General features: G+C 41.5%; 1 long non-coding RNA gene across 1 annotated transcript in view; it reads left to right on the top strand.

Annotated features, from left to right (window-relative positions):
• The window catches only part of LOC146313625 (uncharacterized), a 93,941-nt gene that overhangs the window by 23,882 nt on the left and 51,290 nt on the right, over window positions 1-18,769 (top strand). The window contains exon 2 of the long non-coding RNA XR_014772092.1: window positions 10,916-11,058. This is a non-coding gene — a long non-coding RNA (uncharacterized LOC146313625). The remainder of the gene's footprint in view (window positions 1-10,915; window positions 11,059-18,769) is intronic.

Below are 18,769 nucleotides of genomic sequence, written 5' to 3'. Positions count from 1 at the left end.
GAAAGAATCATGGCTGCCGCTGGTCTGACTGAGTGTGTTGTGTTGTGTTGTTTTTTTATGTGTTGTGTTGTTTTTTGATGTGTTGTGTTGTGTTGTTTTTTGATGTGTTGTGTTGTGTTGGCTGATTATGATGTGATTTGTTGGAATGTGTGTTCCTGCTTCATATTTGTTCTACAGAGATAAGAGTCTGTATCGATGTTCTCATCTGAGTCTCGGTGAGACGGAAAATCAGATCATTTCTGAAAAGGTTGTTAAACTATTTCTTTAGAGTGTTTATTGAGTAAAAGACAAAATTTTATAGTGAATGAAGTCTTAAAACACGTCAACTGGGGACCTAAATGCACTGAAGTAACTCAAACTGTGTATGTTTTTTTGGCATGGTTGTCTTTTAGAAAACAACACAAGGTGTCCACATACTTTAGGCCATATGTTGCATGTTGGGTTGGTGGTTTGGACGTGGACGTGGAGGCTGGTTCATTTTGCTCGTTAGTGTAAGAGCAGATAGTTTTAGTATTCTTTGTGTTTCTTGCCGTCGGTTGATATTCGGCGTTGTCAGCAGCTTCTGTTTCCTTCTGATCAGAGAACCGATCAGGACGTCCATGTTAATCAGCCGCTACGTGAACAGGTCCAACATCCGTCCCCCTGTGAGGGCGGAGGATCATTACCTGCAGCTCACGTCCTCTGAAGTGTCTCCTGCTGCTGATAAAAAAGACTAGACTCAGATGAAGACGTTGAGATTTATACTGTGGAGGAAACGTGACTTATTTTTCTTCAGTTTCAGGAATGTGAAGAATTCGTCTCTGTGACGCCGCGTCCTCGCTCTGTTTCTCATCAGCACGCTCACCGCCCGCCACCTGTGTTTGTTTCAACATGTTGTTCAGTGTGTCAGGAACGCACATTCACATTCAGAGCATAAAACCCATTAAGCTGACCTATGTGTGTGTGTGTGTCTGTGTGTGTGTGTGTGTGTGTCTGTGTGTGTCTGTGTGTGTGTGTGTGTGTGTGTGTGTGTGTGTGTGTGTGTGTGTGTCTGTGTGTGTCTGTGTGTGAGTGTGTGTGTGTGTGTGTGTGTGTGTGTGTGTGTGTGTGTGTGTGTGTGTCTGTGTGTGTGTGTGTGTGTGTGTGTGGCTGTGTGTGTGTTGGCTGACCTCCAAGCTACCAGGATCGACCTGCTGCCAAACATGTGCAGGGCGGCTGCAGCGCATTTCACACTCAAGCTGTGTGTGTGTGTGTGTGTGTGTGTGTGTGTGCGCGTGTGCGTGTACGTGTACGTGTGTGTGTGTGTGTTTCTGCTCATTATTTTTTGGCTCCTCTTCTTGTTTTTTTTGTCATATTTATTATCCGTTTTATCTGCAAGATTTATTCCGTGACGGGTTTCTTTCATTCAAACACACTTCATTCACTCCGTACAATAGACACACTCTCTCACACACACACACACAGCCACACACACACACACACACACACACACACACACACACACACACACACACACTGTTGAACAATGTGTGGATTAGCCCGTTTAGTCCTAATCTTCTCTGTTAATAAGCAGCAGCAGATTTACCTGCTTTTTACTGCAGGAAACACAAAACTCTTGTTCAGGGTTAATGAATGAATTCAGAATCATTAAAACAGTTTATGGGCTCATTAAGAACAGAATGCAGGTTTTTATCTCAATGTAAAATTCCAACAAAAATAATAATCCAACAAATGTGAAAACCAGTTTAAAAAGCATCTGGATTCTAAAGATGTCAGAACCTTTCAACGCCGTCTAACAGGCGTTTCATTGGATGTTGTTGCTCAGCTGTTATCATGAGTGGTTTGAAGTTTAAAAAATAAAAGAAAAGTCTGGAGGGATTCTTGCACTAGAACTTCAATGAAGCCTGAAGAGTTGATCTCCAAAAGACCCGAGTCCAACAGAATTATGTCCAAACCCGTCGCTCATTAGCATATTTTAGCCCAAGCCTGAGTACAGCCTGATATTTTGTTCGACAAGCTCTCAGTTTTTTATATTCCACACTAACTGACTGAGTCCACCGGCTCTGCCGCTGTCCCAGAAATATGCACCAAGTTATTTTTTTTTCATGGAAGCAGATCAAGCCAGACAGGAAGTCAGACACAGGAACTGCATAGAGCAGTTAGTTTTCAAAATAAAGCACCCTGCGCAGAATCCTGATCATAATTACCAACGATAGAGGTGCTTAAATCAAAGAAAAACGATCCAATCAACAAAATCTGAGCAGATCAACAGTGATTTTTAGGCTTCGCTCCTCAGACTCTCATGGTTGGACATGAAGCTGCGTGGAGGACAGATGAAAGACACAGCGTCATAGAACTGTCCCTGCTAGAATCAGTCAATAACTGTGTTTACAGTTTTTGTGATTTGAGAGACAGTGGTGAAATTCACCTTGTTTCATCTCTGAATGTGTCTCTGTTTGTGCAGTGAGCACAAGCAGCAGCCGGTTTCTAAGGTCTTTGTTAGAAGTGTCTTCCACCTGCTTGTCTCGTCTTCACTCAGAATAATTTCCACAGCAATCACAAACCGAGTTGTTGGTTTTGTCATTGTTAAAAGACATGGATGAACCCTGGAGAAGGTCATGAGACACAGTCGATATATTTTATGTGTTCCCAAAGTCAGAATGAATCTCTGTCATTGCTTCAGAAGGTTTGTCGCAGGGTTGAACTATAGACACAACCAGACTAGCTGCCTCCTTCCTTCTCCAGTCTTCATGCTAAGCTAAGCTAACCATGTCCTCGCTTCTTCTGCAAATCAGCATCTTTTTCCAACTGATGGCTGCATCTCAAATGATCTCTTCACTGCCTCTGTCTTGTGTTGAAGCCTGGACTATTGGTCTTGGCAAAGGTCTGCGTTCTCCGAGTGCTCTTCTAGTTTGTTTTCATTCATCTGGACTCACTGTCTTTTCTAATGGTGCGTTCGATTTGAACTGGGAGGTCAGAACTTCTGAGGAAATTTTCAACTGGAAAATAGCCGTCTGCATTAGAGCAAGTAAGAAAGGTTTTCCTTGAGGCGTCCATCTTGGTTTTCCAACTTGTATTGGAATGCGATCAACATCTTTCCCAGCTTCGATTTCTGAGCTAAATAGAACACACCAGTAATACACAGGTGAAGGTTAAGTAGCATGCTAACAGTTTGTTCTGGTTGACTGATTCTCGTAAAGCGTCTCCTGAACGTTCGAGAGTCACATCAAAAGTCCTGATGAATGAATCTCCAGACACGACAAGCTGCTTCAGTCAGCTGAATGTTCACAGTCTGACTGAGACGTTTGCACCTTCATTAACAGTTAATTCTCACACGTTCGTCCTCTCAGCAGGTCACATGACGCTTCTCCCTCAGCTCCATCGTCTCCCTGTTGTCTGGTTGAGGTGAGACAGAAACGTGTGATATATGCTGAAGGTCAGCAGTCAGATGTAGAGCTGCGGCATGCGTGAAGCGTGTTGTTGTGAGCGTGTGCAGAGCGACTCAACCCGCTGAGGTTTTAACACCGCCACAGTAAATCTGCATGAGGTGACAGATCTGACAGTTTCCTGCAGGAGGCGGCAGCAGATTTACACTTATTAACCCGCCGAGCGAGGCTGCAGAGTGTGAGAGCGTGAAGCAGGACCAGATCAGATCCAGACTGCTGGAGCCTGAATGTGGAGCGTGACTGGATGTGGAGGTTTACATGCAGGGATGTGTTTTATTAAACAGGCAGGAGGACCGTATGGAAAATCTTTCTGTCTATCTGCTTTATGAACAATGGGCTGAAGGATTCATGTACTTTATAGGGCAGGGAGATTATGACCATTCAGGTAATTCTAGCAGCATTATGCATGTCCTCTACCTTAAAATAACAGTGTCAGATCATTTTGATGCTACACTGACTTGTGACAGGATGAATGGTGCCTCTTTTTTTATTCCACTCTGCGTCCTGAAACCTCAGATCTGTACCAACTAGTCAGGTGATTTTGGTGAAACTGAATCAGATTTTATGGTTTTTCCGTCAGATGTTCTCCACCTGTTCTGCCTCAACCCTGATGGACAGACAGATTTTCTCACTGCTGACCGCTAACTGTTGCTAACTGTTGCTAACTGTTGGCCATTAGCTAGTTAACTCAGTTCGCTATGCACCGAGCTGACTGTCCACAGACTGGACTGGAGCTTGGTGAGGGAGACCTAGCGGGGAATGCTAACAGGCAGCGGCACCAGAATAAGCAACAAGAGAGAGTGATTAAGCAAGAGGCCGCCAGACAAGAGTAAATGTGGGCGTGTCTTTTAGTGTTTGGTAAGCCGACCTCCTAGCTCTTGGATTCGTCAGTAATCGTGCTTGGTTTGTCCACTCAGGTCTCGCCTCCCGACGTGCAAATATTCCACCAAAACCCCCCTTGACACTACTTGGCAGCAGCACCGTCTCTCCTGGGCTTGGTGACGTCTGTGATTGGTTTAAAGACATGCAAACAGGGTAGGACATTTTTTCCCCTGTAGCAGAATGTGAATGCATGGAGCCAGACATTTCTCCAGCACCGACTACCTTTCTGACTACGTGAGACTAGCTTAAATCTGACACACTGGACCTTCAGATTGTCATTAGTGTCGGTTTTAACAGTTCAAACATCAGAAAACCTACAAACTTTAGTCAGAAGTTCATCAGTAGCCAGATGGGTTTTGTTGCTGTGACTCTGATCAATATGTGACAGATTAAAAAGGGTGATGCTTAAAACTGAAGTTGAGGCATGAAATTACACTCGTGATTCATCCAGTTCTCCAAAAGATCCAGACCTGCAGGTTTAAATCTCCAGCAGTGTGAGACTCACAAGTGCTAAAGCTTTTTGTCCTCATGATATAATGAGACATACTGTATATACTTGGCTCTGACGGGTGGAGCAGCTCGGTGCCAGCTGACACCAAGCACCAACTGAAGCAGTGCTGGTCTGAAGAATTTCAACATTCCTGAGGGCAGTTTTCTCTTCTGCTCTTTGACGTCTGTGAGGTCGAACTTTGTTTCTCCTGAATAAAATCAATGCAACACTTGTGACAATCATATTGACTGATTAGTGATCAGTGGGGGATTCTGCCCTTTTCCTCCATCCGTCCACCGTCTGTGTTTGACGGACTTCTGATTTGCAGCAGCAGGATGTTTGGATGTAAAGCAGGACGTCATTTTTTATTTTCTCCTCCAGAACAAACAGAAAGGTCGAGCTGATTTCCCCCGACAACCAAATCACACTCAAATCTGATTCCTCCAACGTTTGCATGAAGCAGGAAGATGATGAGTGAGAGTTCCCTCTGGCTCACACACACACACACACACACACACACACACACACACACACACACACACACACACGCACACACACACACACCTCTGACTCTTTATTATTCTTTCCTCTGTCGTTCCTCTGTTTCTTTCATTTTCTCCCTCGCTGCCCAGCGTCCTCGCTCTGCGTCTGAACCCATCTCCTCCAAGCGTTTCTCGGCTCATTTACTGGAACCTGCCGCCCGCCGTCACCCATAACTCTCCTCTCTTGTCGTCGCCACCCAAAGGCTCCCAAACCCTCCTCTATTTCATTTCCACTGACAGCTGCAGCAGAACGCCACCTCCCTCCGTCCCTCCGAGCTCTACGCCGTGATGTGACTGATAGGAGTTTTTTTTTTCTGTGTTGATGACGGAGCGTCGAGGCTCTGGCTGCCCTGTGGGCACCGCCGCCGCCTCAGGAGGCCTGAAGAAGAGTAGAGAGTGAGTGACTTATCTGGACTGCAGTCAGATAATAGCTTCATTTGCACACATAATGACGGCAGCTCTTCATTCTGTATTCTGCTCTGATGAGAGGCTCTTTATTGCTCCATGGAGCCGCTCGCTGCCGGCGTTGTGCTGAAGTAGAACTCAGTTTCAGTGAGGCTGCAGTTTCTACTGGTCAGCTAAAGCCCCTTTCACTCATACAGTTCATCCCTAAACATCTTCAGGAACGTTTCCTGCATGGACTCGTGTGTGAATGGGAGCAAGAATCGATATTCAGGGAAATCTGTGACGCCAATTTGTCCCCTCAAGACTGAGCAACATTTCCAGGAAAATGCAGGTACGGCTGTGGTGTGAATGAAAGCAGGATCTTTGCAGGGATGTGCGTGTAAAAGGTTAGGTCCATCTGACAAAAGATGCTTTCACACGGCGCTAACCAATCACAAGACACCATGACTGCAGACATCAGACACTTGTATTGAATGTATGTTTTTGATTCAAGAAGATCCCAAAAAAGTATTACTTGCAAACGAGAGCATGGAACAAAAAACCACTGTGTACATGTACGTCCATCTTCTTCTGTTGAGTTTCATGGCGGTTGGCAACATCTATTCTTGCATTTCCATCACACGTAAAAAAAGGAGCAAGACTGAAACGTTCCTGCATGTAGCTGCATGTGTGCCAACGTCTGAAAGTTTAATCCAGTCATTTACTTGGAACTCTGTGTGAAAGAGGTAAAAATGTTACCAGATCTTTCCATGAAAGAAGAGCACATCTCTGGAGAAAGTTTAAAGGGACACAGGAACTTCAGCCATCAATCGCTTCTTTTTATGCATTTAAAAAAACCTGCACCTGTGGGCTCATTTTAGTGGAAAACCTACATGATGATAAGTTTGGTAACAAAACCTTAACTTTACTCTCCTTAATTGGATTCATTTGCTCCTCCTGCTCCATTAATCAGACGCACACAGACGAGGGACATCAGGAACTAAAAGGGTGCAACTGTTGCTGCTTTTATCTTCAGTGCCGTGTCGTCCTGGTATTAATGGTTTTGGTCTCAGATCTGTGAAAAGAACACGATGGTTATAAAGTTTAGTCTCAACTGGACCCAACAAACCTCTGTGTCGTCCTCTGCAGAACTCAGAACCTGCAGACTTCAGACACGGTTACTGACTTCACAGTTGTTTCCTGCAGCAGATAATCCCTGTTACCTCTCAGCAGATACATGACACACACTGAGCCTCGGTATGAAGTCTGTCCAACAGTGGCTGAAAGCTCAGGCAGCTCCAACCAATCAGAAAGTCAACAGGAAGCTGTGTGTGTGTGTGTGTGTGTGTGTGTGTGTGTGTGTGTGTGTGTGTGTGTGTGTGTGTACCACATGTTAATGGAGACAAATAGATTTGGTCTCGTTTGGTCTGTTGTGTGAATTTCATCATGAAAACATGAAGCGGTTTTCAGGCTGTTAACGAGCCGACCCTGTTCACTGACGAGTCGGAGCCACGCTGCAGGGGCTGCTGGGTAATGGCGTGTGGAGCGGCCCTGCGTGTCAGCTGTGATTTAAATGAGAAGTTTAAAATGAATCAGTATGCGGCAGTGACACGCAGATCAGAGGGAGTAATGGAGCGTCAGCAGCTTCATCGTCTCCTGTGTGGTCTGTTTTATTTACTGCTGCAGTCTGTCTGTCTGTCTGTCTGTCTGTCTGTCTGTCTCTCTGTCTGTCTGTGAGCTGTCGACCGTGAAAAAGTTCATTAATGACAAACTGAACAAACTGAATCAGTAATAAGTTTCAGACTTCACACTCGAGAGCGACAAGAATCAGATTTGTACCAACAGAGAAACTGTGTGGAGGCTGAAAATGGAGTTTCTGAACCGTCAAACTCCTGAAGACGAGTTCATTTTTTTTGTTTTCATCGCAGCGTCTGGGAGGGACTGATTATTAGTCCAGGTGATTCATCCAGAAGTGTCGGTCAACCTCAGATATACTGCAACATAAACAAAAAGATTTTGAGTCCTCGATATGTTCTGAATGAAATAAAAGTCTTAAGAAGGTTTTTCAGAATCGCCTCAGTATGATCCTATGTGATGTCATTAAAAGCTGCAGCTTGTTCTCAGACTCCGTTTGACTGCTGTGATGAGGGGAAACATCAAGGATGTCACATCCATTTTAACCAGATAAAGCAGGTCGGAGGTGAAGGTGAACCTTGGCCAGAGATTTTTCAGCCCGTTGGCCGACACACGGAGCAGGTTAGGACGTCCTCATTTATAAAAACTGAACCAATCAGCTGTTTGCTCGCTCGCTCCTTCACATCGCCTCCAGTCAGGAAGGCGTGTTAGCTCTGACAGCTGTGCTTTAATGTTGCTATGGTTACAAGCTGGGTAGCAGATGGATTTTGAACGGTCATCAAAATTGAGCCGACCTACGTGTGTGTTAAACAGTTTTAACACACAGCTGCCGGCCAATCAGAAAAGAGCATTCAACCCAGACCGCGGTGTAATCTACATTTATAACTTGTACTGTTACTGTGAAAGGAGGCAGAGGAATAACTGAACATCTGACACACTGATAGATGCTAAGCTAAAGTAGCCTGTGCTAACCACCTGTGATAAGACCACATGTAACATCCAAACTGCAGAACCAGAAACAAATCACATTTTTTAAACAGATCATTTCCATTAATTCAGGCAAAAAAATCACAATATGACTTTTTTACCAAATCATGCAGCCCTAACCTGTGTGTAAAAATACACCTGTAAAGTAACTAAAGCTGTCAGATAAATAAAGTGAAGTAAAAAGTACAATATTTCAGTCTGAGATGTAGTGGAGTGAAAGTAGAAACAGCCATGAATAGAAAATAAAATAAAAGATGAGTGAAGTACAAATACCTCAGACTTGTTCTTTCTTTCATTTCTCTCTGGACTCTCTCCTCTTTCTCTTTCATGTGCTGATGCAGATTTTTTTTTGCTCACGTTGAAACATTTGAAGTCTTGTGTCTGTTTGCAGCTTTCTTCTTCTTCTTCTTTGTTTTTTTGAGTTAAAGGATCCCAAAGAGGAAATGAGTGGTGAGCTGCAGTCTCTTTATAGAAGGCTGGACTCTTCGTCTGTGTGGTAGAAGTGTCAGGTTGTGAAATGAGTCTTGATTTTGTTGATTTTTTTCTTTTCTCTGCTCCATGTGTGGACCATCAGTTTGATGCATATTTTCTAGGCTGACTGTGGCACAAACAAAAATAATAATTCATTTCTCTCAGACTTGACTCTGTCTGACTCTGCGCTTCCAGACGAGTCAAAGCGCTGCGAGCTGCACTGAAACAAACAGAGAGGCTTCATTTTCCAATTAGGCAGCTAATTAGAGCTGAGATGTGGAACAAATGTCTGGTTTGTGGCAAATAAAGAGAGTGAAATATAACGCAAGCAACGTGAAATTAGTGAAATATATGAAGAGAAATGGAAATGAGAGGATTGTAAAGGAAACTTCCAGTCCAACATCAACTTATCTGCAGTTTTAGTTCAGTTTGATGGTGTTTCATCAACATTATACTTCATCATTCATTTACATAAAACTGATTAAACTGCAGAGAACTGGAGCCGTCCGACTTTCTGTTTTTTAACTTGAAATATTCAAAGTGTCCAAACAGAGTTTGAACTTTGAGCAGTTTGAGCTCGGGGCCTGAATCCTGAGCGACGGTGTTGTTTGATTCTTCACTCGACTGGATGAATTTTCTGCTCTTCTACATGTTCTGGACTTCAAAGTGCTGTTCAGAGGCGCACTGAGCGTGCAGCAGGAATACATAAAATCCATCCACACAGTCATCTTCCACTCATCCGTCCATTTCACAGCGAATCAACAGAGCCCAAGTCGTCTCTGACTGACAGGCGGCGAGGAAACGCCACGACTGTCACAAATACTCGAGCTGCCGTCGAGAAGTGAAGTCAGGCTTAGAGACAAACTCACAACTTTATCCAGAACACTGACGCTGCTGTAGGTTCAGGTTTTATGGCTGTTTTTATCGTGACAAGATAAAAAAAGACAAGTAAAGACTGAAGTAAGTTGTATTGAGAGAAACTGGAGGGTTTCACTTCAGTCCAGTCAGTGTTTTATCTGCCAGCTGTGATGGTTGTTACAGTTTTATCAGATAGTTACAGAACATCTGTCCCTCAAATAAAACTGAAGTTTCGTCCCATTTTTACACCTTGAGGACCTCTGAGGTTTATTTGGTGCTTAAAATGATATGACACCTAATAAAGACTGAGCCTGGTCTCTGTGAAGAACACACCGATGTCTTCAATCAGTTTGTGTTGTCAGAAGGCTTAGTTTCCTTTTTCTGTTATTTCATGCTAAAGCTGAAACAATTAATTGATTCATTGACTATTAATTGATTAGTAAATGAATCAACTATTTTGATTATCGATTGGTCAGTTTGAGTAATTCTCTGTTTTCAGCTTCTTAAATGTGGATATTTTCTGGTTTCTTTTCTTCTATAACAGTAATTTAAACAAATCAAAACACGACACTTGAAGACGTCATTTTGGACTTTTGGAAAAACACAGTTAATCAGTTACTTGAGGAAAGAGATTAATTGACTTTGAAATAATCAGTAGTTGCAGCTTTATTTCATGCCATTCAGTCTGTGCTGACTTGTATTATGCAGAGACGCTGTGACATTTTACACGCAGAGAAAAAAACAGTCAGGTTGATGTAGAATAAAGATCAATAAAGTCCATCTGTGGAGGAGGTGGACGGACGACGCAACAACGTGTGATTATCAGTGTCTTACTGTTTCTTGAGATTGAGCTGATGGGGGTCTAGAGGGTTTCTCTGAATTTGATTGGTCCATCACTCCACACCTATTTTGGGGCAATTATGTTTTATTCTAACTAAAGTTGTCAAATATCAAAATGCAGTAAAATACATTGGCAGTTTTGATGTTGAGAGGTTTGATTCCCACCTGTGTGTGTGTGTGTGTGTGTGTGTGTGTGTGTGTGTGTGTGTGTGTGTGTGTGTGTGTGTGTGTGTGTGTGTGTTCAGACTCAGATATAAACCTGATCTCCCAGTCTGCTGTAGTTTGATCTCTCTGTGTCCCAGTTCTCAGGGAACCACAATGCCTCTGGATCCAGATGAAAGCAGAGCCTCCTGTCTGACTCCATCTCTTCTTCTTCTTCTCTTCTTTTCTCTGCTCTACAGATTTACAAACAGTCAGAGGAGTTAATCAGAACTACATTTGGAGTCTGGACTTCTTCTTCGTCTTCTTCTCTTCTTGGATTTGGACATTTCACTGATTGGCTCTTCTGTGAAGCGGCTTGTGATTGGACAGTCCTGAATTCAAGGTAAGGACTCATTTTGTTTCCCCACACTGCTCTTCTCTTTTTCTTTTTTTTTTTACTACCTCTATCATGAAACTGAATCCAAATGTACCCAGAAATAAAGACACAGTTTGTTTGTTGTCGCGTCAGATGCATTAACATTATTTAAAGTGCAAATTAATGACTTTTTAGTTTTAGTTTTTCTTTTTTAGTTTTTGATAGCTTACAATCTTTGCATACCTCCTTAACAACCTCAAATATAATACAATCCATTGATTGAGTGCATATTTAATGCACACTACAAAACACACCACAAAACACCTTATACTGGTAATTAAGTAATTATTCAAAGTAATAAATTACGGGGAAATATTTAACCCATAAAATCTGCTTTGTTAACTGGTGCCATGCTGTTATTCCAAAACCCCAACAGACCTAAAAATGTCTCATTAGACTGAAAACCATTTGTCTGACAGCCTGTTATCCTGAAAACAAACCAGCCTGGTAGGACTTCTGTAACATATTTAACTTGTGTCAAGTAGGAGACATTAAGTAAACTTCATTTCCACACATCACATTTATTTTAACAGAAACTACAGTCTCTAACTAAACTGAGGTGTTTCACAGTGTTTCACAACAGCAGCCCATTATTCTGAAACTGTCTGTAAAGTGTCCTTTTGGACCTAAAGCATGTTTGTCCGACAAACAAACCCGTTATCCCGAAAGAAACGGGCATTGCTCCAAAATAAGGCTGCATAATTAACTGACATTGTATTGAAATGGCCATATGGCTTTTTGAAGAGTTTACAGGAGGTACAACCTTTGTTAAAGGCAAAATGTGTCAAAAAACTTTTATATTGATGAATGTTGTGAGGCAGAGATTTCCTGTCATCCTTACATCTAATGTCACAAATCATATCACAGTTGCAATATCAATGCAATTATGTATTTTTTAAAAATTGTTTGTCCCTACTCTGAAATATTACTTGCATCATGTGCATATCGTAACGTAACTGATTATGGACGGCTGGTCAGTTCAACGCTAAAACCTTCAGACGCAGTTTTTCATTCTGCACTAAGATTCTTTTCTGCAGATGATTATGGGACACAGAACCAACGAGAAGAGACCAGCATTTGTGTTTATTTCTTTATTTATAAAGCAGTTGTACAAAAGCTACCAGCATATCCGTCCGCCCTGCTGTCTCAGGATGTTGGTCCCCGTTCACTGACGTTTCTCAGAGTCATTCTTACTGTGTCCCACATACCAGAAGTTGCTCCAGGAAAAAAATTAACAATTAATTGCCACTTTTATTGATTGTAATTGCTTTGTTTTTAATTTTTAATTGCTTTTATTACTTATTTATTTGTCTCACTGTCAACTCATACACTTTTACCCATTAACATTGTTAACTTTGTTTCCAGTGTTTTGTTCATTCGCTTGTCTTTTGTTGCGGCCTCAGAGCTTTCTGGAGGATTTTACTGTGTCCTGATTCTTGTTACCATTAAGACAAATGTCACCTGACAGAGGTACAAACAGCAGTGGGTGTTTGTCTTCAGGATGACACATTGTTGGACAAATGGGACATTTTTCAGTCTATTGGGATTTTGCAACAATGGGCAGACCCTTCTTAATTTTGAGCCTAGTTTTAAACCATGAAGAGATCTGTGGCTGCATTTCAAACACTGACTGTTGTTCCACAATGTTTTTTATTATCTTTGACTGTGACATTTCATCAGTAAATTGCTTTTATAAATGAAATTCCTGCAGCCTCCAGCTTTAGATGATAATCAGACAACAAACTGTTTCTTTATTGCTTTGCATCTTTGTTAAACTTGGCAACTTACATTGGAAAGAACAGAAAAAAAAACATGAATTTATCCTCTACTTTATCTTTTACAAACTGAGTTTCTGTGACTATGAAATCTTTTGTTTATAATGTGGTAGAAGTTCAGAACAAAATCTTCTTAATTTCCTTATTCTGTTCCTGATAGAAAAGCTGTTGGGTTCAGTCCAGGAAATAGTCTGTTCCCGTCTAAACACTGGTTTATGTTAGGATGAAGCTTACAGCGTGTGTGTAGAGATGTGACATGACAAGTTGAAGTGAGAAATTAATGAGCGAAAACTAGAGAATATGTAAAGTATGAGTGCTGCAGGGTTTGTTAGAGAGCGTGTGTGTGTGTTTGTGTGTGTGTGTGTTTGTGTGTGTATTTTGGAGTTTTCCCAGCTTGCCCTGGGGCGATGCAGAGATCTCACGGGAAAAGTGGAGGTTAAAGACCTGCTTGAACTTGAAAACACACACACACATTTGATATCATTCTGGATAGGAGATAAGAGCTTTTCCTACAAGGCAAAAACACACACACACACACACACACACACACACACACACACACACACACACACACGGCTCATACACACACACACACACACACACACACACACACACACACACACACACACACACACACACACACGGCTCATACAGTATCAGCAGTGTGAGATGAAGACAACAAAAACAATTTTTTTTGCAAGGTCACAGAGCTGAGGCTGATAATTTGATCTGAGCTGTAAAATTGATTTGCATGTTGCAGCTGTGGGAGTGAAAACTAATCATCATCGGCGTGTTGAGTCGCCGCTGCTGACTGATGATGTCATCTTCACACTGATGTCATCAGGTTTGGAGTCTGTTGCTGCATAAATTATCATGTTAACGAGGACAGACTGCAGTGAAAAACTCTCGAGTCCATGAAGACGTACAGTTGATATGATGAGCAGTGACGGTCAGGCCGTGATCGTTCTGTTCGTATGGAAAAGTTTACTAATCGGCACATTAATTAGCTCACTTAACGAGCTCATTAGCATTGACTGGTTGTGTGTGATACATCATCAGGTGCTTCTGGTTCCTGTAGTTCTCTGTAAGCACAGATAATAACATGCTTCATATTCACATGATAAGTGTGTTACATGTCACCTGAGAGAGAGGCTGAGTGTTCTCGCTCTCCAGCTTTGTGAGGACCAGTCTGAGTTTTCACCTGAGAAGTGAGGACAGTTGTGGAAACTGAGGACATTTTTAGGCAGTGAAGGCACTTGTGGATTATGAAGACATTTTGAGAGGGTGAGGATGGTTCTGAAAAAGTGAGTGCATTTTTGGAAAGATGACCTTTAGAATTTGAGGTCAGTTTTAGAAAGTGAGGATGTTTTTGGAAAACAAAGACATTTGTGTGAGCACATTTTTAGAAAGTGAGAAACTTTGTGGAAAGTAAAGATATTTTCAGAAAATGAGGATGTGTGGAAAGTGGGGACATTTTTCGGAGGTGAGGACATTTGTGGAAAGTTAGGACGCTTGTTGAAAGTGAGCACATTTTTAGACAGTAAGAACATGTTTTGGAAAGTGAGGACATTGTTAGAGAATGAGGACATTTGTGAAAAGAGACAACATTTTTGTAAAGTGAGAATATTTGTTAAAAAATTAGGATGAGAAATTATCTCTTCTTTTTTAATGAGCTGTCCCTAAAACACGTTTTAGGGTTCTGGTTTGGACTAAAGTCGAGGCTGTGAATGTCTTTTCTCAGTCCTCAGTAGTTTAGCTGTCGACACACAAACTTGTTTGTGTGTGTGTGTGTGTGTGTGTGTGTGTGTGTGTGTGTATTTATCTGGGACAGTTAGGTGTCGTTTTAGCAGATTGATGTGTTTGCATGTTGCTGTTTGAAACGCTGGAAGCTGTTCTGACTGTCAGCCAGCTGAAGCTTCGCTGCTGTTCCACTTTCTTCATCAGAAAAACTGCAAACTCAAACTGCAGAGAATCTGGGGTCACGTTCAGGTCATCAGCCTCCATCGGCTGCAGCTCAGTCTGATTTAACTTTCAGTAGGAGCCTTTTGTACTTTCAGTCAGTTTTATTCTGTTAGTTCAAGACAACATTTCAGTTTGAGTTTCAGTCAGTGAAACTTAAAAACAGGAAGCTGTTTTTACAGACCTGCCAACATGCCTGTTTTTCCCAGGTTTCTCCTGTATTTCAAGGCCGTCTCCAGAGCCCTTCTGTTTTCTTTTTCCTTGGGTGAAACTCTAAACTGTAATTTGCATGGACATCGAACTTTATAATTAATAATCATCATATGTCAATCTGTATGTTTGGTATGTTTGGTTTGTTCATGGGTCGTGTGGGTAGCCGCTCTCTGCACAGGCAGACAGGCAGCTAACTTAATGTAGCTGTTGTTAAAATGTCAGGGCAGGATAGTGACTTGGGAACTTATGACCCAGCAATATAGGAACCTGGAGCATTGGACCTTGGGACCTTAATACCAAGGAACATAAAACGGACAGGACGTGGTGGTTCACTTCTGCCTGCTACTGAAACTGAGATGATAATGAAACTGTGCGTCGGCTTCTTTTGTACTTTCATAGATTGAGGATTGTGTTTGACAGGAGCAGCGTCTCCCGGTCCCGACAGCGACCTGCCGTCTATTTTTACATCAGCTCGTCGGACGCCCGCTGAGAGCAGCTTTGATATCTGCCTCCTCTCCACTTTTGCTTTCTTCCTCACTCCTCTGAACTTCTGTTTCTGTCTGCGCCTCTTTGTCGTCTCAGTTTACGGGTGTTTATTGGAGTGACAGCAGAGAGGCAGCAGTACGAGAGGAGCAGAAATTAAATAATGTCAGGAAATATCAGTGAGATCTGATGTTTCTGTCATTTGTGGATTTCGAGATCAGGTTGTGTTTAGTGTAGAATGAAGAGCAGAGACTGATGGAAGAAAAGTCAGCTGAAGAGAAGTGATTGGATGGGAGCTTGAAAGATTGTTGATATTTGATTGAGACTGTGTCAAAAACACATTTCAGCTTCATCTCTAATTAGGACTGGTTACTTAATCCCACTGGATTTCTGACCATTACCAAATCTCCTGTGTATCCAAGGCAACGCTAATGAACATGCTCAGGTTCAGTCTAGTTCACAGTCGTGCTTGATTTGCAATCAGTTCAAGTGGTGTTTATTCTTAATAAACTAACAGTTATGAACTAATTTCTACAATTTTCATGGTGCAAAGATTCTGCACTAAAACATAGAAAACAATATAAAGTGACCGTGGAAACTCACGACCTCAAGAACATAGGATCTTGAGAATTAATGACCTTTGGGAATTCAAGAATCTAGGAATATAGGACTTTGGCAACTTAGGACGCTGGGAACATAGGACCTTGGGAAATTTTGACCCTAACATCATAGGAACCTGGGGACATAGGACCTTCGAAACTCAGGACTCTGGGTCCATAGTACTTCTGAACATAAGACCCTCATAATATAGGAGCTTGGGAACCTAAAACCTAGGAACATAAGATCTTGAGAATTAAAGTCCTTTTTTAACTGACCGACCCAAGGAATATGGGACTTTGGAACCTTAGGATCCTGGAACCACAGATGCTCTCCTGAAAGTTTGATCTCCTGGTAACACCAGAGCAGAAGTTGGGTGATTATCAGTGCTCATGAGATTTATCCTTTTTTGACAGTTCACCCAATATTGAGATATTCAATATTTTTATGGCTTCATCAGTCCACCAGATAATTAATCTTTCTCCCAAATTAAACCTGATATTAAAACTCTGTGAGACAGGAACGACACGGATAAGAACTATGTCCTGGTCTTTAATAAATAACATCGGCAGGAAAGTTCAGTCTGCTGGTGGACTGTCGCTTTCCCGCTAGCCGTGAGACAGATCACGACAGTTGATGTCAGGTTAAACTCCCTCATCTTATCTTATCTATCTTATCTTAAAGTGTTATGCACTTCTCATGGGAGATTGTCGCTGCTCAACTAAAGTTACAGAGAGAGAGCAAGAAGAGGCGTTCAGGGTACGAAGTGGGAATTTAAATGTTCTCCCTATTACAAGTCAGTGGAGGATTAAAATGATTTTTAAGATGTTATTTTAAGGCAAAGTAGATGCACAATTGTTCTTTAGAAGTAAAATAAATGACTTATCTCCTGTAGATTTTCACCTTGGAAGCTTGTTGCATAATGATGAGATTAACTTTGGGATTTGTTCAATAATTTCATGAAGGAAAGTTTTAAACCATCCAAGCTGATTTTATCTGCTTTAATCTCATAAAGGAACAAATAGATCAGTTTGTTCAGCAATTTGCACATTTTCACACCAAATAAACTGCTGCTGTTTGTGTGTGCAAATGTAGAAATGATCACTTTAAAGCAGCAGAATATCAGACGGGGCCAGACTGCAGCAGAGTTAATGTTTGTGTGAGCAGAAAGCAGCAGTTTGATTGGACGGAGGATTAATGTGACCGTCTGTGAGGACAACATGACCTGAAGTGAATATTATCATCATTTACCAAAAGAGCAGTGAACAGAAGATCTGATGCCTCAGAACCAAAGTGTCCCTCAGTGATCTGAGCTTCAGAAGAAGAGAAGAAGAAGTGATGTGTTTGTTTTTTCGTCTGATATTTGGGTCACATCCTGCTGTAACCGTCGTCCCACAACAACCTGATGTGAGCAGAAATAAATCTGAGACTGAAGAGGCTTTCTTCTTCTTCTCTTGTCTGTCTGTCGCTGCTTCACTGTCATTAACACAAAGTGCTCTCTCTCTCTCTTTTCATGTCTCTGTGTGTCTTTATGTCTCTCTGTCACTCTGTCTGTTTTGCTGTTATTACCACAAAGTGCTCTCTTTCTGTCACATTGTTTTTTTTTTTTGTACCACAATGGTTTCTGGGTAATTAGACCTCTCTCTCTCTGTGTGTGTGTGTGTGTGTGTGTGTGTGTGTGTGTGTGTGGTAATTGTCTCTCTTCTTCTTGGTCTGTTTTCATCATCAGCTACTGTCTTATATGTGATATATTCTCTATATACTGAATGTCTTCAAAAGATATTAAGAAAAGGTGTAAAGAAATGACTTAATGAAACAAACCAGGACTCACAGATCAACACTGAGATCTCTTACAGTAACACAATAACAACAATAGAACATAAAATAAATGGAAGATAAATATAAAATCCGATGTGAGTAAGAAGTAAATGCAAATAAACAGCGTCTAACAGAATAACAACAGAAGAAGATAAGTTAATTTTATTAAGTAATCTAAATAGAAAAAGTATTATTTTCATTGTTAGTTGTATTGTGAGGTAAAAAAAAAAAAAAAAAAAGGTGAAATTGCACCAGATAATGAAAATAAAGAGAGCAAATGACACTGAACAGAATCGTGCATGACAACATGAAAGGTAATGATAGTGAAAATAATATTGCACAGACTATTATTTAAACATTTAACATAATAGAAAAAATACTATTCCACATGTAGCTCATGATATTGAAAAGTAATACTGCACAATATCACAACATGACATTAAAACTAATAGAAACCTGATATTGCACATGACCATGAAAATAATATTGATGTTGAAGTAACACTGAACATTGTTCTCGGTCTGATGTGTCAGTTTTCCTTTCTGCTGAAGTGGGAGGAGTTATATGGTTTGATGGACACAGGAAGTGGCGTTCTGTGGTCCTCGGTGGTCTCAGTCTGCAGCTGCTATTTGTGATTTAAAAGCCTTCTGTATTTGAGGTCGTGTGTCCCGAGCTGTTGAAGCTGGTCACTGCACAACGTTACGTCATGTTACGTCATTTTCTCATTAAACCTGTTCAGGCTGCTGTTAGCGTGTTTCTTTCACTCGTGCTGTTGATATCAGCGCTCTTGTTTTCTCAGCTTCTTCAGTGTATCTGGCTGCTAACTTTGTTTC

This window comes from Lutjanus erythropterus, chromosome 16, assembly GCF_056507025.1.
Source record: "Lutjanus erythropterus isolate fLutEry1 chromosome 16, fLutEry1.hap2, whole genome shotgun sequence".
NCBI classification, from domain to species: Eukaryota; Metazoa; Chordata; class Actinopteri; order Lutjaniformes; family Lutjanidae; genus Lutjanus; species Lutjanus erythropterus.
This window is presented reverse-complemented; position numbering and strand designations above follow the sequence as displayed.